The sequence below is a fragment of the Danio rerio genome, chromosome 13, assembly GCF_049306965.1.
Source record: "Danio rerio strain Tuebingen ecotype United States chromosome 13, GRCz12tu, whole genome shotgun sequence".
Lineage (NCBI taxonomy): Eukaryota > Metazoa > Chordata > Actinopteri > Cypriniformes > Danionidae > Danio > Danio rerio.
Genome location: NC_133188.1, coordinates 49,704,560 through 49,729,427, shown reverse-complemented (window position 1 = coordinate 49,729,427; position 24,868 = coordinate 49,704,560). Strand labels below are relative to the sequence as shown.

At 36.4% G+C, this 24,868-nt stretch overlaps 2 long non-coding RNA genes across 2 annotated transcripts in view; one reads left to right on the top strand and one right to left on the bottom strand.

Moving 5' to 3' along the window:
- The window catches only part of LOC103912037 (uncharacterized), a 65,051-nt gene that overhangs the window by 31,152 nt on the left and 9,031 nt on the right, over nucleotides 1-24,868 (top strand). The gene's annotated exons all lie outside the window — the stretch shown is intronic.
- LOC137487442 (uncharacterized) overlaps nucleotides 13,460-24,868 on the bottom strand; it is a 131,156-nt gene continuing 119,747 nt past the window's right edge. Inside the window, exons 7-9 of the long non-coding RNA XR_012388933.1 lie at nucleotides 21,989-22,208; nucleotides 20,281-20,422; nucleotides 13,460-14,294 (exon numbers count right to left, since the gene is read on the bottom strand). This is a non-coding gene — a long non-coding RNA (uncharacterized lncRNA). The remainder of the gene's footprint in view (nucleotides 14,295-20,280; nucleotides 20,423-21,988; nucleotides 22,209-24,868) is intronic.

The window sequence follows — 24,868 nt, the reverse complement described above, 5'->3', positions numbered from 1 at the left end:
GTTTGGAAGCATTAAAAGTGTCCAAAAAGATGTCCAAAATCTTTACACGCATTGACCCAGTGACTGTTTAGACTGTTGGGCACTGTTGACAAGATGACCAAAATGGCCTTAAGCACCCAGAAGGCATGACGTCATATTGATGTTATACCCTGTCGTCGTGGGGACGTTGCAATTTTTTCGGAAGTGAAAATTAGGTTGACATCAGAACTTAACGTCAGGCCGACATCAATGTCCAAAGTCCAACCTAAAATCAACCAAATATCAATGTTTAATGATGTTACAGCTTGACGTTGTGTGAACGTTATTACTATGACGTCTATCAGACGTTGGATTTTGGTTGTCATATCTGATGAAAAAATGTCAGTATTTGACATCAATATGACGTTGGTTTAAGATGTTGGCTCGATGTTGGATTTTGGTTACTTTCCAACACAACCTAAAATCAACCAAATATCAATGTCAGTTGATGTCGTTATTGGACATCAAAATAATTGTTGTCATTAGACGTTGGCTAGACATTGAATTTTGGTCACCTGAAGTCACAACCTAAATCTGACCTAATATCAACGTCCTATGACGTTGTGTGCCTGCTGGGGAATAACTCAATGCACTACAGAATATTACGTTTACACACACTTGCACGAATTACATGTAAATCATTGGCTTTTTACAGTGTAATACTTACAACTTGCTACTCTTGAGTACTTTTGAAAGGTCTACTTTTTACTCATACTTTGAGTGATATTTAAAACAGATACGTTTACTCTACTTGGACTACATTTTTAGGCATGTGATGGTACTTAAGTAGGATTTTTGAGTACTCTTTCCACCACTGGTAAACAGAAAAGATATATACAGTACACTTTTACTGCATCTTTTATCCTGTATATACTGTACTCTGTCCTTTATAACAAACTGTATATGCAGTATATACACGAGTGCAATGTCATTTGAATGTTTTTGAATCTGTGAATCAGATTCTGTAAGTGTGTTTGAACAGATTTTACTCTCACACTGATAATCAGAAGAGTTTCTGTCTGTCAGCGTCTCCATCTCTCATTCTTTCTCTTTCTATCTGCCTTCGTTCCTCACATGCCAGAGAGAAAGACAACAGTGGATTAGAGAAGAGTGTGTTGATGTTGTTGTTGTTGTGGTCACACACAGATTGACATGTCAGTAGTGTATAAATGCACAGTGGTAACATTGAGAATAAAGCAGAAGTTATAAATGTCCTCGCGTCTCAGTTCACTACCCAAACATTCACCAGCTAGCAGGATATCCTCTCCTAACAGGAAGTGATGAAACACATGTGAATATAAAACAGGAAATGCCTTGAAACTGTGAAAAAATGTAAATGACAACACATCTGTGTGCATGTATAATATACAGTATTATATATACATGAACATACACAAACACCCACATTTATAAACGCAACATTGGCTCAGTGGTTGGCACTGTCGCCTCACAGCAAGAAGGTCGCTGGTTTGAGTCCTGGCTGGGTCAGATGGCATTTCTGTGTGGAGTTTGCATGTTCTCCCCATGTTGGCATGGGTTTCCTCCGGGTGCTCCGGTTTCCCCCATAGTCCAAAGACATGCGCTTTAGGTGAATAGAATAAGAGTAAATTAACCATAGTGAATAATTGGGTGTTTCCCAGTACTGGGTTGCAGCTGGAAGGGCAATCCGCTGTGTATGCCGAAACAGTAGGCAGTATAATCCGCTGTGGCGACCTCTAAAATAGAGACTAAGCCGGAGGAAAATGAATGAATGAATAGCTCTAACAATGCTTATGTTTCTCTGCATGTCTTCAGATGCTGTCTGTGAGCTGTAGATCTGCACATCTCTGTGTGTGTTTGACATGCATCTCCTCAGGAATGAGCGTTCAGATGGAGATATGAGTCTGATCACACGTTTCCACTGAATCAGATGGGAAATGACAGCGATCTCTGTTTCAACACGCCACACTCCTGCAGTTGCTCAACACTGAGACTCTCTGTCATTTCTGCATGCTTACCTCATGTCACATTCAGCTGAAGAGTCGCGAAATGTGTGTCCAACGCTCATAACACACTCCGCTACACATGACTGATGGCATCTCTATTGCTCATCTGATCACATTTCAGCTGGCAGATCTTCCAGATACTCTCTGTGATCCAGACGTCACTCATGTTTGTACAGACATGAGTGATTTACGGTATTTACTGTCAGTGATGCTTCTTATGCTTTTTTAATCTGAAGTATGGTGAAATATGGTAAAATCCCTTAGGGTTATTATAGTTAACGAAAACTGAAACCATTAAACTAGGTCCCTTTCATTTTGAAAAAGAAAATGTTATATTATAAATCGGTGGTCACCAACGCCCATCAATTGGTACTGGGCTGCACAAGAAATCACTATTTATTTCCATTTTATTTATTATCCGAGTTTGAACGATCTTTTATTTTGAAAAAAAACGTATTCTCTTGATTTTGGGCTCTATTTTGTCGGTCCATGTGCAGAGCGCAAAACGCAGGGCGCAAACGCTTTCAGGGCGTATCAGAACGCATTTTTGCAAATTTACGGATGGGAAATAGCGCTTTGCGCCAAGGCGGTCTAAAAGGGTTGAGTTTATTTTCTTAATGAGTTATAGGTGTGTTTTGAGAATAAACCAATTAGAGTCTCATCTCCCATTCCCTTTAAGACCCAGCTGCGTCGCGCCAAGAGCGCATTCGCTATTTACAGGACGCAAAGTAAGTCTAAGTGGAAAAAATGAGCATTTCACAAGCAAACAGTTAACAGTTGACAGTTTTAACAGAAAACTGTTAAACAGAGCATCTACTGCGTGAGAATGAGAGATAATGGATCTACTTTCACATTCGCTCGTGGATAGGGAAACCTTTACGCACAGACATCAATTAGTCTATAAATAAATAATTTTGTTAGTAAAGCGCAAATATTTGTTTCAAAACTATTTCTAAATTCAGTTCTAATTTCCAGCAAACGAATAAATGAACAATAACAACAAAGTTTCCTCAAAAACCTGAGTTATATCCTAAAACACATGCTGTGCCCCATATGGTCTAAAACCTGACAGGTGGGCAAATCTAAGCTTGTTTTTAATAAAACAAATATAAATATGGATATAATAAATAATACTGCTAATAATAATAACATTATACAAAAGCAAGTTGTTATGAATGAACTGAAAAAGCCTCCCGAGATGAAGAAGACATAAAAGCAGTGATTTTTCATATTTATGTAAGCTAGAAAATAATATGTTTTTTAATATTCTAATCCTTTATATTAATATCCTATATCTATTCTTATTATATCCTATATATATATCCTTAATATTTAAATTTTTTCATATGTAAAGATATTTGCCTATTGCTCTCTTGTGCGTATTAAGCAGTGCGTAAGTGAGGCGCAACTCTGCGCCGGAGTTTAGACCAGGTTTGTTTTGGTCTAATGAAAAATCTATTATAGTTTCTCGCCAGTGGTCCGCCTCAGAACGCCTTCCTTTTTAGACCAGAACGCCTATGGGCGCACAAATGAGCGCTAATGCATTTGCTATTTAAACAGCGTAGCGCAACGCTTCAAAACGACTCTTGCGCCAAGCTGAAACTACCAAAAGACTATTGCGCCACGTCTTGCGCCACACTGCGCCAGGTGAATGATAGGGCCCTACATCTCAGTCTCTTGAGCACCAATATTTAATCTACAAGCTAGCAAAATGAGTAAAAAACTGACATCTGTGAAAAGTTTCTTTGCGAAGGTGAAAAGGCCCAGTAAAAAGACCTACGAACCGCCAAGGAATGAATAAAACTCCATGATTAAAACTTGTATCAGAGTTGCAGCAGTGTGTTGTCAGCTTTTCTTCCTCTCCGCGCACCCAGTCTGCAGTAAAATTGTCAAGCATCGACCGGTCCGTGGTGTTAAAAAGGCTGAGGACCACTGTTATAAATAACCATAATTTAATGATTGAAAGTAAAAAACAATTTTATTTATAAATTAAATAAAATAAATATTTTTTGTGAAAATAAAACAAATTTCAAATAAATAAACAAAAAAAAACATAAATCACAAAACACAACAAAATAAATGTATTTAAAAAAAATAAAACTGAAAACAGCATGTAAACGCAAAATTAAATTTAAAATTATAATAAAAAAATATCTTATTACACTACAACATTTCTTAGTTTGGGAAAAAAAGAGCTGGGAAAAATATCTCCAATACTTCTTGTTAAAATACAACTGCACACAGCTGCATGGGAAGTGTGTGTGTGTGTGTGTGTGTGTGTGTGTGTGTGTGTGTGTGTGTGTGTGTGTGTGTGTGTGTGTGTGTGTGTGTGTGTGTGTGTGTTCTCACAGGTGCAGTGAGATCATTTCCTCTTCACAGGAACTGTTTCCGCAGCAATGGGCTTTTCCTGTCCCAGGGAGGAATAAGGAAACACATCCTTGTCCAGCAAAGGTGTGAGGTCACAATACAGACACACACAGACAGACACACACCATAACACACAACCCTATCCAGCAGCGGTCAGAGATATGAGGTCAACATAAATACACATATTGCACACCATAACAATCAACACACATATAAAACACACATCCTTATCCATCAGAGGTGTGAGGTCAGTATTGATACATAAAACACACCATAACTTACACAACTCACACATTTACATCCTTATTCATCAGAGGTCAGAGGTGTGAGGTCAGCATTAATACACACACTAACACACACAAACAACCCACCATAACCCATCAGGCACAGGATATCAACATGACGTCAGATTGACGTTGTACCCCAATGTCGAGGGGACGTTGCATTTTGTTTGGAAATGAAAATCAGACGTCAGAACCCAATGTCAGGCCAACATCAATGTTCAACATCCAACCTAAAATCAACCAAGCTTGAGGTGGTGTGGGCATTACCATTATGACGTCTATCAGATGTTGGATTTTGATTGCCATTTGAATAAATGTCAAATACAAAGCACAAGATCTTGGATACAAGCGGCCAAAAGGAGTTTCCTTCTCAGGGTGGCAGGGCGCATCCTCATAGATGGGGTGAAGAGCTCTGTCCCCCAAGAGTAGCACGGAGTAGAGCCACTGCTCCTCCACATCGGGAGAAGTCAGCTGAGGTGGCTCTGGCGTCTGTTTCGGATGCCTCCTGGACGCCTACCTAGGCAGGTGTTCCACCGGGAGGAGGCCTCGATGAAGACCCAGGACACGCTGGAGGGACTATTGCTGCGTCCGAAACCGCATACTTCCATACTATATAGTACGCTAAAATCAGTATGCGATCCTAGTAGTATGTCCAAATTCATAGAATTCGAAAATCAGTAAGCGAGAAGTACCCGGATGACTTACTACTTCCGGCGAGATTCCGGAGTGCACATCCCATGCACGCTGCGCTATCCCATAATGCCCCGTGAGAGAATTCATAAATGGAAGTGAGGCGACACAACTGAGGCAGGTAGGTCACGTGACCATGACAAAATGGCGGATGTAGTACGTCTGAACTCCATTCATACTTTTCACATTCATACTGTATAGAACGAACTTTTCTAACGGCCGAGTAGTACTTTTAAATTCAAATGCAGTACCTACTGAGTAGTAGGCGGTTTCGGACGCAGCTTATGTCTCTTGGCTGGCCTGGGAACGCCTTGGGATCCCCCTGGAGGAGCTGGAGGAAGTGTGTGGGTAAAGGGAAGTCTGGGGTTCTCTCCTAAGACTGCTGCCCCCTCAACTCGGCCCCAGAAAAGTAGATGAAAATTAAATGAAATTCATAAGTTTTCCTTCAGCTTAGTCTGTATTTTTGGAGTCATCACAGTAAAATGAACCACCAACTATTCTAAGTACATATGGCTGCAGCCTGGAGACCTGCAAGTGGCAGGTATTTCACTACAAGTATGTTGGGTGAGCTCCAGGTGGGAGGGATTTATACCAACTGGCCCTGTCAGCCACTTTCTTGCTGTGATGTGACAGTGCTAACCATCGAGCCACTGTGCTGACCCATAAATAAATTCAAAATCAATTGTTATAGTATTAAAATGTAAATGATTATTATTGTCTATAAAAGCTGTTATTTCCTACCATCCTTCTTCTTTCTGCTAGCATTAACCTCGCATATGAAGTGTTCACTTTTTCCGCTTACATCAGACATGTCCAAACTTGGTCCTGGAGGTCCGTTGTCCAGCAAGTTTAGTTCCAATCCCAATCAGACACACCTGGGCTGGCTAATCAAGTTCTTACTAGGCTTTCTAGAAACATCCTCGCAGGTGTGTTGAGGCAAGTTGCAGCTAAAATCTGCAGGACACCGGCCCTCCAGGACCGAGTTTTGACACCCCTGGCTTACATGGTCTTCCATGTAAATAAGGAATGCACCATGGCGCAACTTCAACTCGCTCTTAAAGGGAATAGGTGATGAGATTCTGATTTGTTCAATGCACGTTACGCCCAAAACACACCCATAACTCATTAAGAGAAGAAATTACATCCGATTTAGACCATGCGCTGGGTGCAGCGACAGTTTTTCCCATGCTTAAATTAGCAAATGTGGATCTTCACATGTAACCATGAATACTAATGACCGTTTCTTGTAAACGATGCCACAGTAGTCTTTAATTCAGTGTGCTTCTCTGTAAATATATGCTAAATGATTTGTTTCAAAGTAAATCCCACCCGTCTCCTCTCCCCTCAATGCATATTAGCCAGTATTACACACGTCATTCATTCAGCGTGCTTAATTTCACTACACATCAATGAGTCAAAGTCCAATGAATCATCTGCAGCAGATCTTATCAGGTGTAAAAGTCAAACACTGAAACGTCAGTCTAGTTCAGACAGTGATGTACAGAAGATGAAAACCCCCTCACAGGACAGAGAATATCAATGACAGCAAGAGGAATTTACGCAATTTACTAAAGTGCACTTCAAAAAAATTCAACACTGACACACAAGACAGGAAATTCACTATCACATTCAATAAGGCTGAACCATACTGTTGTTTTCTATTATTAGTGAATTAGTTGTTATTGTAACATTTTCTGTTTTCATTTAGGTTTAGTCCCTTATTTATTAGGGGTCGCCACAGCTGAATAAACCGCCAACTATTCCAGCATATGTTTTATGCAGCGTCCAGCCACAACCCATTACTGGGAAACACCCATACACACTCACATTCACACATGCACTGAGGCCATAGTCTTTGGACTGTTGGGCAAACCGGAGCACCCCGAGGAAACCCACGGCAGCAACATGCAAACACACAGAGATACCAACTGGCCCAGCCTGGACTCAAACCAGTTAGGCAACAGTGCTAACCGCTGAGCCACCGTGCCGCATTTTCTGTTTTAATTTTTCCCATCAGTATTATTTTAAGGTTAAACATGTCCTTTTCCTCCTTTAGTGGGTCATCAAAGATTTATGTAGAATTACATTGCGTGAAAAACACAGCACTTGATTTCTTTCATATCTACAGAATCAGCTAACTCTCATAGGGATATGATCAATTATTATAATTATTACACATTGATATGTGATCATATTATAATCCTCATGTGTCATATCTTACAAGGTTTAGTTTGAGAAAAACAGTGCTGATGCTAACTTTTATTCACATAATTTAGCTATCTTCCAGTCTACCAATTATTAATACCGATATCACCATAATCTAGGAATAAAAAGTTACTTAAAAACATTTGCCATCTCAAAGGTATAAACCTGTTAAACCTGTAAAAATGAACACTAAAGAAACCTCTCTCTCTCTCTCTCTCTCTCTCTCTATATATATATATATATATATATATATATATATATATATATATATATATATATATATATATATATATAGATAGACAGACAGACAGACAGACAGACAGATAGATAGATAGATAGATAGATAGATAGATAGATAGATAGATAGATAGATAGATAGATAGATAGGCGAAGCTTGCCTCACAGCAAGAAGGTCGCTGGGTTGCTGGTTGGAGCCTCAGCTCAGTTGGCGTTTCTGTGTGGAGTTTGCATGTTCTCCCTGCCTTCGCGTGGGTTTCCTTCGGGTGCTCCGGCTTCTCCTACAGTCCAAAGACACGTGGTACAGGTGAATTGGGTAGGCTAAATTGTTCGTAGTGTATGAGTGTGTGTGTAAATGTGAGTGTGGATGTTTCCCAGAGATGGGTTGCGGCTGAAAGGGCATTCCCTACATAAAAACTTGCTGGATAAGTTGCCGGTTCATTCCGCTGTGGCGACCCCGGATTAATAAAGGGACTAAGCTGACAAGAAAATGAATATATATATATATATATATATATATATATATATATATATATATATATATATATATATATATATATATATATATAGTCACAATTATTAGCCCCCTTTTGTTTTTGTTTTTTTCTTTTTTTTTATATTTCCCAAATTATGTTAAACAGAGTAAGGAAATTTTCACAGTATCTCTGATAATATTTTTTCTTCTGGAGAAAGTCTTATTTGTTTTATTTCGGCTAAAATAAAAGCAATTTTTAATTTTTTAAACACAGTATTCAGGTCAAAATTATTAATTTAAGCTAACTTTTTAAGCTTTAAGCTAACTTTTTCCTGATAATCTACAGAACAAAACATCGTTATACAATAACTTGCCTAATTACCCTAACCTGCCTAGTTCACCTAATTAACCTAGTTAAACCTTCAATTGTCACTTTAAATAAAATAATATTTACTGTCATCATGGCAAAGATAAAATAAATCAGTTATTGGAAATGAGCTATAAAAACTATTATGTTTAGAAATGTGCTGAAGAAATCTCTCCATTAAACAGAAATTGGGGACAAAAATAAACAGGGGGCTAATAATTATGACTTCATCTGATTATAATTGATCTTTATCATTGCATGTAAAATGCATTTAATAATTAGTAAAGCATTCAGAATGAAAGGTGTTTGTGTGTGTCTGTGCATGTGTGTCTTTTGAAGCAAATGAAAGATTGATTTGATGAAGGATTTATTTGATCAAACATGAGTTCAACAGAAACTCAACAAAACAACAATAAATTTCTCCGCCCCCAAAATTTATTGCAGGGTCATGTTGAGTTTCCGCGTGCCAGAAACATTTGTGGAGAGCGGCTGCAGATTTTATCAACGTTTGATCCAGCACTCGGCCCAAAATATGTCATTATATGAAACAATTCAGACCAATTCATCTGATGCATTTGGCGTTGTGTTCAGAAAAGCGCAGGACAGCTGTGAACTCATTCCTCATGAAAGGCTACAGCTTGTTTATGCAGTGATAAGGAAGTGGACAGATCCGTGAAATACTTATTACTGTACTTGTTCAGGAATGTCTTGCACACACACACACACGCACACACACAGATGCTAAATTATATCTGTTGTACTTTCTGTTCAGCACCTCCTGCTGAATGATTTAAGCCTAAGAAAACAGCAGCTCTGCGACCTTGTATTATTTTTTAATCCTCACAATTGTTAATTTACATGTTTCTATTCCAAGTTTAAAAACTCATAATTGCAGGTTTTCATCTCATTTTTCCTCAGATTATTTCTGGAACTTCTGGGTTTTTTTCTTTGAATTTCTGTCTTCTCGCAACTCGAAAAAGTTTCACTTTTCTTCAAAAATACACAATTATTTTCTCCTAATTTAGAATTTCATCTTGCTTATTTATTTATTTGGTTTTTTTTTGTTTGTGTGTGTGTTTGTTTGTTTGTGTGTTTGTTTGTTTGAAATTCTGACTTTGAATTTTGCCGTTCTGACTCTGCATCTTGCAGTTCGGATGCTTTTTCTTGAATTTCTGACTGTATGCTTTGGAATTCTGACTTTTTTTATACTTTTTTTGTTCGTTTTAATTTTACATTTCCGACAACTTTTTCTTTGGATATTCTCAAAATTCTAATTCTTTTTTTTTTCTAATTCAGATTTTTCTTTACTTCACACTTTTGACTTTTTTTCTTGAAATTTTGACTTTCCATCCCTCACTTTTACCTTAGTATTCATGGTTTTTATCTTGTTATAACTCTGACTTTTTTTCTCATCACTTTGGTTCACAATTCTGATGTTTCATTATAATTCTGATTTATGTAATGAAATTCTAATTTTCCCATCAAAACTATGGGCCCATTTATACACCCAGCTAAATGCGGAGCAAGGCACGGCGCAATTGTTGTTTGTTAGTTTCAGCTCGACGCAACTGTATATTATTTATATTTTATTTCTGACTTCCCATCTCTCACTTTCAGATATATATTTTTTTTCAGATTTTCTGACTTTTTCCTCATCACTGTTTCACTGACATGTAATAGAATGTAATGTAATGAAATGTAATAAAATTCTGACTTAAAATTGTTACAATTTTGACTTTCATCTCTAACTTCCGTCTTTTTCTTTAAACTTCTTGCACTTCTGACTTTTTCATAAATTGCAGATTTTTACATCTCAGAATTCTGACTTCATTCTCACAATTCTGTCATGTTTTATTATAATTCTGACATTATGTAATGGAATTTATTAAGATTTTTTCATCAGATTTCTAACTTTATATTTTGCAAATTGAGTTTTTTATATCAGAATTCTGGCAATTTTGGCTTTTTCCCCTCAGAGTTTACTCTGAAAAAAATACATCAGTGAAACTGACATTTTTTCCCCTCAATATCCTGCAATTACAAGTTACAAATCAGACATTTTCCTTAGAATTATTTTCGGACTTTAAATTTCACATTGTGCAACTCACTTTTTACAATTCTGATTTTCACCCTCTACATTTTTTGTTGAATTTCTGATTTTACAATTCTGAATTTTTATTCTCTGAATTCAGATTTTTTTTTTATACAGATTTTTTTTTTACTCACACTTTTGACATATTTTTTTTTTTGTCTTGAAATTTTGACTTGCCATCTCTCATTTCCATCTTTTTCTTTAAACTTTAAACTCTACAAATCTTGCACTTCTGACTTTTTCTTAAATTACAGATTTTTACATCTCAGAATTCAGGTTTCATTTTCAGAATTCTGTCCAGTTTTATTATAATTCTGACTTCATGTAATGAAATTCCATTTTTTCACCAGAAATTCAATGTTATATTTTGCAAATCAGATTTAAAAAATCTAAAATTTGACATTACATGATGCAAATTAGACTTTTTTTCATTAGAATTAACTCTGACTTTATATTTTGCAATGTACATTTCACTCATTACAATTCAGACTTTTTACTCTTAAAATTAAAAAATTAAAAATTCTTGCAAATCTGTCTGATTTTGCCTTTCGCAATTGACTTTCCTAACAATTCTGTCTTTTATTGACTTGAAAGCCTGATTTACATCTCACAGTTCTTGTCTTTTATTAACAGGGTTTCCACGGGTCTTAAAATATCTAAAATTTCAAAATCTAAATTTTAGGCCTTAAAAAGTCTTAAATTCACTGAAATATGGTGTTGTAGGTCTTAAATCATTTTAAACAGTTCTTAATTTCCCTATGTCCATGTAAAGCTACTCAATTGGGCCAACACCCATCCAATCACTATCATTCAGACAAAAGCTTATTTATTAACTTTATTTACCTATTCATAAATATATTGTTTAATTAATTTCCTTACGATAAAATTATTATTATTTTTTTTAGTTTTTTGATGTTTTAACTAGGCCATTAGAAAAAAATTTAGTGTTTAGCCTTGTCAAAGTCTGAAATTTCATTCATAATGGTCTTAAAAAGGTCTTAAAAAGTCTTAAATTTGACTTGATGAAGCCTGTTGAAACCCTGATCATGCAGTTCTGACCTTTTTCAAAATTCAGATTTTCACATTTTAATTTCGTCTTTTTCCCTTCACAATTTGCACTTATCCAGACTTTCAAGCAAAGACCAAAAAGTGTATGAAGGAGGCATAAAAGCATCAGTCAGAAGCAGACAGTGGTGGTCGCAGTAAAGTTGTATGGAAAAGTGGCGCATGTACATCTGTAAAGTCTGTCATAACAGCAGTGTCTGCCATCGCTGATTTTCCACTACGCTTCACTTCCAGACCCTAGATGGATGCGGAGGGAAAGATAGTGGCCTTCACACATTCCTCCGCTGATTTATTTTCATTTTTACTCAATCTGCACGTCATCACAGGAGTTTACACTCACTCTCGCTTGAGGAAAACGTCAACACTGTTTTTTTTTCTTGCGTCCAGAATGCTGCAAGTATCTCAGGCACGGCGTGTAAAGGTTTATGGGTGACCTGTACTGAAAAACTGAAACTGAAGCTATTCTTTCTCTGCAGTTGATCTTGGTGCATTAAAAAAATGTTATGTAGCAATTAAAGTGGTTAGCAAACAACAAAAAATTATCTGGTTCGAGTCCCGGCTGGTTCAGTTGGCATTTCTGTGTGGAGTTTGCATGTTCTCCCCGTGTTGGCGTGGGTTTCCTCCGGGTGCTCCGGTTTCACACACAGTCTAAACACATGCCCCATAGGTGAAATGAATAATCTAAATTGGACAGTGTATGCATGTGTATGTGAATGTGAGAATTTATGGGTGTTTCCCAGTACTAGGTTGCAGCTGGAAGGGCATATGATGTTTAAAACATATGCTAGATAAGTTGGCGGTTCATTCCACTGTGGTGACCCCTAATGAAAAAATGTACTAAGTATTAATTAATCAATAAAGTTACTGGAATTGTCTCTGAATTACTCTAGAAAAACTAATTAAGCACAGAGATTAACAACATTAACCACAACTACAAATGAACAACTACAAGAACCATGAAGTTAATCGAAAAAAAAGCTGAGCATATTTCCACTCTTTTTGTATAATATAAATTCTTTATGACTATAAACTATTATAATAAATCTGGTTTTATGGCTTTATTATGGTGACTATTATTTTATTTATGCACTTATCATTCTACGTCTTTATACTATTATACTACACAATTTCAAAAATCCAGTATTAACAGATTAAAACTGTTATTGTAATTTGAGAAATTGTAGCATATATATGATCGCATGATTGATTTATTATACCCTGCTGAAAAATGTGAATTTTGGCATCCGAGAAAACTGTAGCTGTTTTTGTAGCCTGTGCCTTTAAATGCCTCAGCTGGGTCAGTTGGCGTTTCTGGGTGGAGTTTGCATGTTCTCCCTGTGTTCGTGTGGCTTTTTCTCCGGGTGCTCCGGTTTCCCCACAGTCCAAGACATGCAGTACAGGTGAATTGGGTAGGCTAAATTGTCCGTGGTGTATGAGTGTGAATGAGTGTGTATGGATGTTTCCCAGAGATGGACGCTGGAAGGGCATCCACTCTGTAAAACATATGCTGGGTAAGTTGGCGGTTCATTCCGCTGTGGCGACCCCTAGATTTATTAAGGGACTAAGCCAAAAAGAAAATGAATTAATGAATGAAAATACCAAGTAAGTTTATTTGATGTAGTTGTGGTGGAGTTTATTCAAGCCTTTCTGCAATGATGAGTCACACACAAGTTTGCAGTAAACTCACATTTATTTAACTTTTTACACATCTAATTGTGTCAAATGTGACAGGATACAAGTTATTACACCGCTTTATGGATATCCATTATGGTACTATACGAAGTAAACCAGATTTAACGTCAGGACTCCTGTTTTTTTATTAAAGCATCCCCATTTAGTTGTACTGACACTATGCGGCTGTGCTGTTTCCAGTGGTGGTTATGAATTACACAGCGTCCTTTATTTATTACAAACATGCACAAGGTAAAACTCATTCTTGATGATTGATGATCACAGAGAGCTGAACAGATCTTTTGCAAATACTGTTCTGTGGACATAATTAAATGCTTTACTTCGGAGACATGTTAATACGTGCAGGTCAATCAATTCGTTGGGTTGGGAAAGCCAAACTCCTGTGTCACGTTCTGGTGGGCCTTAAAATTGATGGGATTTGGATCCTATTTTAACATCAGACACTTAAAAAAGAGAGACTTGTTGTGTTTATATTACCCCAATATAACTGTGCACACACTGTACCTACACACAGTTCTGTCCAAACAGCTTTTAAAAGTTGCATCAAAGCTGCCCTTAAACCAAACAAACAAGTATAAGGGCAGGGCCATCACCATTAATGCACCTGAAGGAGATTTTCTACATTGTCTGAGAGCATGTAAAGACTCTCAGGTTGTGTAAACCGCTGATGTTTAGTTTGCTGATGTTCAGATTTTGATGTTTTGCATTGATGTTTGCATTCACACTCCTGATGTGTTGAGCTTCATTCCTCCTCCTCTGTTTCTCTGGCAGCTGTGAGATCTGGCACAGCACACACACACTCAGAGCGTCACAGATGCTGTTAAGAAAAAAAAAGACAACAGGAAAGAGGCAGAGAGAGAGACAAAAAGGCTCTGTTCCAAAACCTATTGAGCTGCCTTTAATGCTTTCTAAGACTGCAATCATAATGCAAGAGGATAATTACATGTTCATAGATCATCTAAAAGATGATTTACCCAAACTCCTGTCATCCAAACATGCACAACATTATTCACTTTCTGTGGAACGGAAAAGCAGATTGGAATAAATACACTATACAATAAACAGAGTTATTTACGTTTTTGTAGAATGAGATAAATTTTAGGTAAAAAAAAATACAAATTCATATTTATGTTATAATCCAAAAATATGACATTAGAATTATGTAATAAAAAGTCATAGTTATGACAGAAGTCTAATCATAGCGTAAAGTTTAAATTAGTGGAGAATTAATATTGAGAAATCTCAGCATGCACACAACGTCATAAGATGTCAATATTAGGTTAGATTTAGGTCGTGATATCAGGTGAGCAAAAGTCAGCGTCTAAGGACAATGTTATTTTGATGAACAATAATAACGTTAATATTTGGTTGATTTTGAAAATGATCAAAGTCCAACGTCCACACAACGTCAAGCTGTAATGTCGTTAGTTTATTTTAGGTTGAATATTGAACACTGACATCAGCCTGACATTAAGTTCTGGCGCCAACCCTATTTTCATTTCCAAACAAACATTTTATTTCAAAACAATCAATGCCAAAAACAAACAAAAACATTTCTCTGTTGGATTCTAAGTGGACTGCAAACCAATGCCAAAATACAGGCGTTGCAGATATGGAAATTGGGAAATTATAATAATAAAGTATTGAATACAAACAATTGTACTCATTGAAAAGTTGTATTGCTGTCAGTTGAGAACATTAATTATAAAGTAGAAACAATTCTGCTTAGTCCTCCTTTACATTCAGCCAGTTGCTAAGGCAGTCCAGACTGTTGACATTATCGGGGGACAATGTGGTCCTTTTCTTTTAAATGATGTGACCAAAAAGTGAGAACAGTACAGCAATCTTCTATTCTGCCCGGTCTTCTCCATTTGCTCGGCTTCTTCTTTTCTGGCCCGGCATGGTAACTGTGGCCCTTTGGCCTATTATGTTTCTCCTACGATGATGCCTTTCCACCAAGTTGAAGCCACCCTCGTCAACATAGAATTTCATATGGGACTTGATTGGCCTCTAACTCCATGACACCCTGAAAGTAATTAGTCAGTGTACTGTATGTAAATGCTGTACTCTACTGTATTTCTACTGTATGAACTAATGAACTCCAGGTTTATAGAGTAGTTAACTGCAAAACACACTGTATAGTACAGTATTGACTGTATTGCATAATCTTACCTGGACATATTGGTGACAGAGCTATTTGATGCACTCACTGTTCCTTTCAAAAACCTCACGAGTCCTCTTTTAGAAAATACGATCATGTGATTAGAAAAACCTCAACACTTGAGTGTGGTTTCTAGATGGGAATCAGCTGTGATATATATGTTTGCATAACTGCAATAAGCTGTTTCTCAATGGAAATGGAATAAAATACAGGGAATATATTTGCTTCAATTGACAATATGAGCAGCTGTTCACTTTGACTTTAGCTTATATAAGTTCTGTTTAGAACATGATGTTATTTGTTCTGACACAGTGTGAAAGCATTTGTAAATTTGACTGTAAAGTTACGTTGTTTTGGTCTTGGTTGAGTACGCGTGTAAAAAATTCAAGCAGTTTAAGTTGATGTAAACTGGATGCATTTTGTGTCAAAGCAATAAGAAGTGTGTTAATTGTATAGCCTACAAGACAGATGTTGTGCTAACCGTGTTAAGAGTTTACGAAACTTGTTAAATGTATTGAAAAAAACTGTAAGAGCGTAAACATTTATTTTTGATTACCTTAAAGGACCACAGAGTCACGAAATGTGGAGGCTTTTCTTTCCACTTGGCAAGCGGTATCAAATTTCATTAAAATGAAAGTCGAAAATTAAATATGAAACATACGAAACTCTGGAGGAAACACTGGATAGTGTGGTAATGCGACGTTAATAGTTTTATACTGAAACTTACATTCTAAAACTGCTTCCTTGGTCTTATCTATTTTTTTTTTTTTACACGTTGAACACACGTCGACCACAACAGGAAATATTTTTAAAAATGCAACTGCATTAATTGCGTTAATTAACACATTAAATATTTCTAATTAATCGCATGCGTTAACGCACTTATTTTGACAGCACTAATATAAATACTTAACAATAAAAATGCACAGTTGCACAGTTGTTGTTTTTTTGTCTTATAAAGTTGACTATGACTCACTCTTCTAATTTGAACTTTTTTATATCACTTTCTAGCATGATATCTCCTATTTTTATGCCGGAAGGGGTCTTCTACAGTGTGTAATGTATCATACAATCTCAGTAAAGCCATCCTTTGTGAAGTGTGTCTGGTGGTCGACTGTAACATGAATGATCATCATAAAGACGGCAGATGAAGCGGCTTTACACACAAATACATGCTTTCAGTGAACAGGCCAGTGTTTATAAAGTCTGAATGAACTGAACAACTGTCTCTGTGAACAGACGAGGCGTGTTGTTCATGAATGAGCCGGAAATCAGACAATGGCTCCATTCTGAAGCCGTTTTCCTCTGCATGTGTTTCCGACTGTCATCATTGTAGTTCAAGACATTTCTCTGGGCTTTTTGTGTGTGTGTGTGTGTGTGTGTGTGTGTGTGTGTCCTCAAACTGATCCAGTGTGTGTAGGATTACTTTCTTTTGCATCTCATTCAAAAGCTGTACCTGAAAAAACATGCCTGAAAGTCTGCATGAAACAGAAGCTGCGATCGTTTGGTTTTTCTTGTTGTGACAGTTTCTATAGAAATGAAATATTAAATGAGAAAACAGTGGGCGTGGCTTGTATTTTTACTGTGAGGTCATTGGATGTAGTAAAGTCGGCATTTTATTCTGAAAGATCTTGAAAAGGGTTTGTGAAGAGTTATTACAACCTAACAGACTCCTCCATAAAAAAAGGAGGACAGATGCTCACCATTTCTGATTGCCGTCAATACTGACAGCTGGAAGGGCGTGGTTAAGTATGTTAGCCACGCCCAATACCTCAGACAGACATAATCTAAAAATTTTACTGAAAACAAACAGGAAGCGCATTTTAAGATTTCAATTTTGTATTGCAGTGGCATTTTTTGCTTAATGACATGCACTGATGAATTGTTCACCACAAAACTAGCAGAATCTGAATCTGTCTGTGAAGTTTTATGTTAAAAAAAATACAAATGAGATCATTATACCCTGTTGAAAGTGTCAATTTTTGGGTCAGAGGGAATTGTAGTTTTTGCGCCTGTGCCTTTAAACACAAATAAGCATAGATTTTATGGGGCAAACGCTTATTTAATAGATTCGCAAGCGATGTCTCCTGCGGTTTGGATATGTGCACAGACTGAATGAATGACGACTCACAGAAAGAGCCAAGAAGTACTAAAGGACGACAATGAAAATGTTGGATTGACATAATCATAGAAGCATGATATTGGGGGGGAAGCGCACGAAATTGATGGAAACATGGCACATATGTCTACAGCAAGCAGTTGACCTAACAGCAGACAGAAATAGTTGGAGACAGTTGGTGAAGTCATCTTTAGTGGAAAGGGTAAAAAGATAGACTTGAATGAACTTCTCAGAGGGGTTGCAAATATGGCCACCAAGCGAATGGACTTTGCCTAAAAGGGACTTACTGAGGTGCATACACACACACACACACACACACACACACATACACACACACACACACATACACACATATACAGTTAAAGTCAGAATTATTAGCCCCCCTGTTTATTTTTTCCCCCCGATTTTTGTTTAACGGAGAGAAGAATTTTTTCAAAACATTTCTTTAAATAATAGTTTTAATAACTCATTTCTAATAACTGATTTATTTTATCTGTGCCATGATGACAGTAAATGATATTTGACTAGATATTTTTCAAGACACTTCTTAAGCGTAATGTATTTTATACAGTAAAAAAAACTTTTTTATACGGCCCCACCCCTAAACCCAACCCACACAGAAGACTTGTGGCAAATTTTGAATGTGAAAAAACCTTAAGTATGATTTTAAAGCGTTTGAATTATGGGGACACACATTGTGTACACCTGTAAACTCCTTTAATAGAATATAACTAGGTCATACCCATGTCATCATACAAATTTGTGTCCCTGTAAACCACATAAACCTACAGTATACACTTCAGGCTTTCACAAAATTCATCCATGTTGTCCAAACACAATTCGATTAAGTTAACTTATTTGCTTTTACAAATTTAACTGGGTTGGACATAAAATTATTATGTTTTGCCAGACGATATCGCAAGAATTTTTCATCATTTGAAATAAGTACTTTGAACAAGCAACAAAAAATAAATGAATAAAATGAGTAGACTACAGACATGTTAATTGAAAGTGAAAATAATTTGAAGCAACAAAGTGCTACAAATCGATTAAGTTTACTTCATTATTTTTACCAGTTTAACTGAATTCAACATAAAATAATTAAGTTGTCCTCTCAAAAATTGCCTTAGATCTAATTTGAAATAAGTACTTTGAACAAGCAGCAATATTTCTTGAGTGTAATACAGACATGTTGAATATTACTTTGTTGTAAGGAATAGGGCAGCATGGTGGCTCAGTGGTTAGCACTGTCGCCTTACAGCAAGAAGGTCGCTGGTTCGAGTACTGGCTGGGTCAGTTGGCATTTCTGTGTGGAGTTTGCATGTTCTCTGCTGGTCAATCAGTGCTTTTGAAAGCACTGTCAGTTGAGTGTAGGGATGGTGCTAGATGCGATTATCGGTCGGACAATCAGTCAGTCAGTCGACAGCGGCCTCTGGTAGATTTACGAGAGAACAGCATGCAGGAATGGCTCTCGCAAGAGAAATTAGAGATCTCAAAAAGCATACACACCAGCCTCTGGTGGATTCACAAAAAACAAAACTGCAAAAAAAATATACATCCTGGGAAGTATTTGCCGCTTTCCAGAAATGTATGTAGGGGTACATATTCAGAATGACCCTGGGTTGAAAATAAAGCATAGTCAAATGTATTTCTCACTCAGTTTCATTATGTACTGTTTAAAACACTTATTGTGCAACCTTTATTATGAAAAACGATTTGTTTCAGTTCTTTTGAATGGAATTTCCCCAAACCAGAAGTGCAACCCATCCTCTGAAACTCAACAGACGTGTGGAGAAAGCTGGATAATGAGCTGTATTGACCACATGGATGTGTCCGATCCCACAGGAAGCTTCAGATGGCCACTTACTGTCTTGCTGTAGGTGGTTAAAGCTGATGCATTGTGGGATTGAGACCCTATACGGCTCACATGGGGTCCATCCGTTTGACAAAGAAGAAATGCGAGGCCCCTCAAGTGTCATGTGTGTGTGAAATCTGTGTATTTGTAGTGAACAGTGTCTTTATTTATGGCTGTAGAAGAGCAGTGATTCGCTTGTATCTTCATGATGAATCTTGTATTGATCAATAGGAAGAGAAACGGCTACATTATGATCCTGATACTCACCCAGACTCTTTCCATTTGTCACCTTTTTCTCTCGCTCTGTTCACATTGGCATTGACTTTATTGATGAAGAGTCGTTGTAAAGAGTAATGGATTTAATGGCAGTTTATTATTTAGTTGTGGGTATAATCTTTCCTAGAAAGGGCCACCTGTCAGGTAAATTGAGTGTAAAATTATTAATTTATTATTTAGTTCTGGGTATTTGTATATATGTAGAATGTAAAAATACACTTACATTTTTTATCACAGGCTCTTTGTGAAAACTTACAATCATATACATTTCTGGAGAGAGTAAATTATGTAGCCAGAGCTATATATGGCTGCATTACGTCTTTATAACAAATTCTATAGGGACACTGCCAATGGCTTTTGTCTCTTTTCGTGCTTACCAGCTGACCGCTTACCTCTTTGTGGATAGCTGTTCCGCTGTTACCAGTTTGTCCAGTAGCTCACCATGTAAATCGACAGACTTTAGACTCAGAGAAGAGTTGACCTTGATGAAGGGCTTCATGTCTGGCAAAGAACATTTCAAGAAAGCAGGTAAATCTAAAACAAAGGCAAAAAATAAAATAAACAAGTAAATAACAGGGTAAAAATGTGATAAAATTTGAAAACATGGTAAAAATCAGGCGACCATCAAGGGCTTTTCTTTTTCAGGATTGATTTTAAAAACATTGTTGGTTGGGTTGCCAAGTACTCAATAAATGTATGTAGTATGTGTATTTTTAAAATATTTTGAAATAAAATGTTTCATCATAATGTGAAATGTAATTTCTGGAATAAATTTGCAAAAAATGTTTTGATTAAAAATATATATACTTGTTTGATTAGCCAAAAGCCCTAAAATCAGTCTAACAGCTTTGTAAATGTGCATTCAGCAAACAAGTCAGCTAAAATGTTATGAGTATGCTACCAAAACGCATAAACAATATAAACATGCTATCAATGTTACAAAACATGTTAACAACATGGTAAAACATGCTAGTTAAATGTTAAAATATGTTACCGACTGCTTGAATTCATAACATTATCAAAACTTTAAGATAGCAAAATTAAAATATGCTAACAATCTGCTTATACTATATGTTTAAAAATGTGCCTGCAAAGAACACTATAAACATATTACTGATGGTAGCAATAACATGTTAGGAACGTTTTAAAACATGGCTGTCAATTAATGAAATATCCTAGGAACGTTCTGACTCCCTACAAATATCTTAGTGTGGTAATACTGTTAAAACATATTAGCTAACAACCTGCTAAAGCATGTGGAAATGTTATAAACATGCAAACAATGACAACCAGTTAGCCACTTGCTTAAATGTAATGAATATACTAGCAACATGTTAACAACATGCTAAAACATGTTAGCCAAATGTTGAATTATGCTACCAACTGCCTGAATCCCAACAATTATCATCGTTTATTATGCTATCAACATTAAAATATGCTAACAATCTGCTTAATTGTGAAAATGTGCTAGCAGCTTGTCATAAGATGTCATAAACATTAAAACAACCTGCAAAAACACTACTAACATGCTACTTGATGCTAGCAATAACACATCAAAGCATAGCAAAACATAGTTTGCCAAATGATAAAATATGCTAGCAACTTTCTGAATTCCAACAAATATCATAACAATGTGCTAAACTTGTTATCAACATGTTATATGTTACATATTAACATGTTATCAACTAACAACCTGCTAAAACATGTGAAAATGTTAAACATGGAAGTAACAAAGCACGTTAACAACACATTAAAACAAGCTAGCCAGATGCTGAAACATGCAAACAGTTAGCTAAAACTCTACAAACGTCCAAACAACCTGGTAAATATGCTAACCAAGTTGGAAAACAAGTTGCTAAAAGTTGCTAGCAGCTTTTTTATATTTTTAAAATACACTAGCAACTTGCATGAAGTCTTCAAACATGCTAGAAACTCGACAAAGCATGTTAGTAACATTTTAAACAATGCTTGAATTGACATCACAGAAGCACAGAAATGCTAGCAAACTTGAAAACGATTTATCTATATGCTAGCAACATAATAAAACACATTACAACGTGACTAAAATAACTTCAGGCTAGTTTGATGTAGATGTTGTACCAGCAGCTTGTGTCTCAGTCTCCATGTTCATTTGTCTGCTTTGACTTTGGAGAAGTCAGTGATGCTGTGAACAGCTGTCTGTGTGTGTGAACTACAGATGGCACCTTCTGGGGCAGATCCAGTACCACCATTACTCTGCTACTCATTCAATCCACTGATAACTAATGACATCAGGCACCCTGCTTACACAGACAGCTGAATCATAAGTTCCTGTTGATACCTGGATAAAAAAAATAAATAAATAAAGTGGTTAATGGGATGTTAGATGTATCTAAAAGTCAGATACATGTAACTATATGCAAATTACATATAAAATTTTTTGTATTTTACATATATACATTATATGATATATGCAACACATAATTCATAATATTGCACTAATTAACTTATTATATACAGCACATGTAATTATTTATTCATTTATTAATTTTCTTGTCGGCTTAGTCCCTTTATTAATCCAGGGTCGCCACAGTGGAATGAACCACCAACTTATCCAGCAAGTTTTTACGCAGCAGATGCCCTTCCAGCCGCAACCCATCTCTGGGAAACATACACACACACACACACACACACACACACATTACGGACAATTTAGCCTACCCAATTCACCTGTACCGCATGTCTTTGGACTGTGGGGGAAACCAGAGCACCCGGAGGTAACCCACGCGAAGGCAGGGAGAACATGCAAACTCCATACAGAAACACCACCAGAGTCGAAGTTCGAACCAGCAATTCAACGACCTTCTTGCTGTGAGGCGGCAGCACTACCCACTGCGGCCCTGCCTCACCCCACATGTAATTACAATCATTAAAAAATATATATATTTAAATGCAATATTACAGATATTTTGCAGATATTATGAAATCTTGTCATATGTTTACTTTGCATTTGTTTTCATATATCAGATTTCTATATGAACAACTATCGTTGTGCAGCAGTCGTATGCTTTTTATTACACTTTGGCTAAACAAGAGAAAAATACATTCTTAATCTAAACGTCGATAAAGTTGAGGAATAAGACTGTTTAACTCTCCGGCTGCATGTTGAAATAATGGCAAAATAATGCCGTCAGTGGTGAAGCTAGTGTTGATGCGGTGAGGGACTGGGATCGCCTCATCGGGAATTCTCTATCCATATTACACACACACAGATCTGGCAGAGTGAGCTAGGCTGTACTGAGTGATTTACTGCAGCGGTGCATTTCTGTTAAAGTGCGGAGGGATTTGAGCAGCGCCGGGGGAGTGGATGAAATCATGAAGTCTGAAGACAAACATGCAAAGAGCATCAAAGACAGACAGGCGAAGAAAAGACCACTATGACTGTGTTAAAGATACAGAGCTAACAGGCTAAATAAGTAATATTAATTACTATATTAGTTAGTTATTTATATCTGGTTTACTCACTTTTTTAAGTGAAGTCAGCTAATCGCTTTAAAAGCAACTGGTTCACTCCCTTTTCTTGAGTAAAATCAACTAATCCATTTTAAAATAACAGGTTTTCATATTTTGTAAAGTTAACTAATCACTAAAACAACTGCTTTACTCACTTTTCTTGAGTAAAGTCAACTAATCGCTTTAAAAACAACAGGTTTACTCACTTTTATAAAGTAAAGTCGATTAATTGCTTTGAAAACAACAGGTTTACTCTTATAAAGTAGTCAATTAATCGCTTTAAAAGCAACTGGTTTACTCACTTTTCTTGAGTAAAGTCAACTAATCAATTTTAAAACAACAGGTTTACATATTTTTTAAAGTTAAATCGCTTTAAAAACAACTGCTTTACTCACTTTTATTATGTAAAGTCGACTAATTGCTTTGAAAGTAACTGGTTTACTTACTTTTCTTGAGTAAAGTCAATTAATCTTTCCCAGTGATGGGTTGCGGCTGGAAGGGTATCCGCTGCGTAAAAACTTGCTGGATAAGTTGGCGGTTCATTCCGCTGTGGCGACCCCGGATTAATAAAGGGACTAAGCCGACAAGAAAATGAATGAATGAAAGTCAACTACTCGCTTTAAAAACAACTGGTTTACTCACTTTTATTCAGTAAAGTCAATTAATCGTTTTAAAAGCAACTGGTTTACTCACTTTTCTTGAGTAAAGTCAACTTCTCGCTTTAAAAACAACTGGTTTACTCACTTTTATTCAGTAAAGTCAATTAATCGTTTTAAAAGCAACTAGTTTACTCCCTTTTTTTGAGTAAAGTCAACTTCTCGCTTTAAAAGCAACTGGTTTACTCACTTTTCTTAAGTAAAGTCAACTTCTCATTTTAAAAGCAACTGGTTTACTCCCTTTTCTTGAGTAAAGTCAACTTCTCGCTTTAAAAGCAACTGGTTTACTCACTTTTCTTGAGTAAAGTCAACTTCTCGCTTTAAAAACAACTGGTTTACTCACTTTTATTCAGTAAAGTCAATTAATCGTTTTAAAAGCAACTGGTTTACTCCCTTTTCTTGAGTAAAGTCAACTTCTCGCTTTAAAAGCAACTGGTTTACTCACTTTTCTTGAGTAAAGTCAACTTCTCGCTTTAAAAACAACTGGTTTACTCACTTTTCTTGAGTAAAGTCAATTAATCGTTTTAAAAGCAACTGGTTTACTCCCTTTTCTTGAGTAAAGTCAACTTCTCGCTTTAAAAGCAACTGGTTTACTCACTTTTCTTGAGTAAAGTCAACTTCTCGCTTTAAAAACAACTGGTTTACTCACTTTTATTCAGTAAAGTCAATTAATCGTTTTAAAAGCAACTAGTTTACTCCCTTTTCTTGAGTAAAGTCAACTTCTCGCTTTAAAAGCAACTGGTTTACTCACTTTTCTTGAGTAAAGTCAACTTCTCGCTTTAAAAACAACTGGTTTACTCACTTTTCTTAAGTAAAGTCAACTTCTCATTTT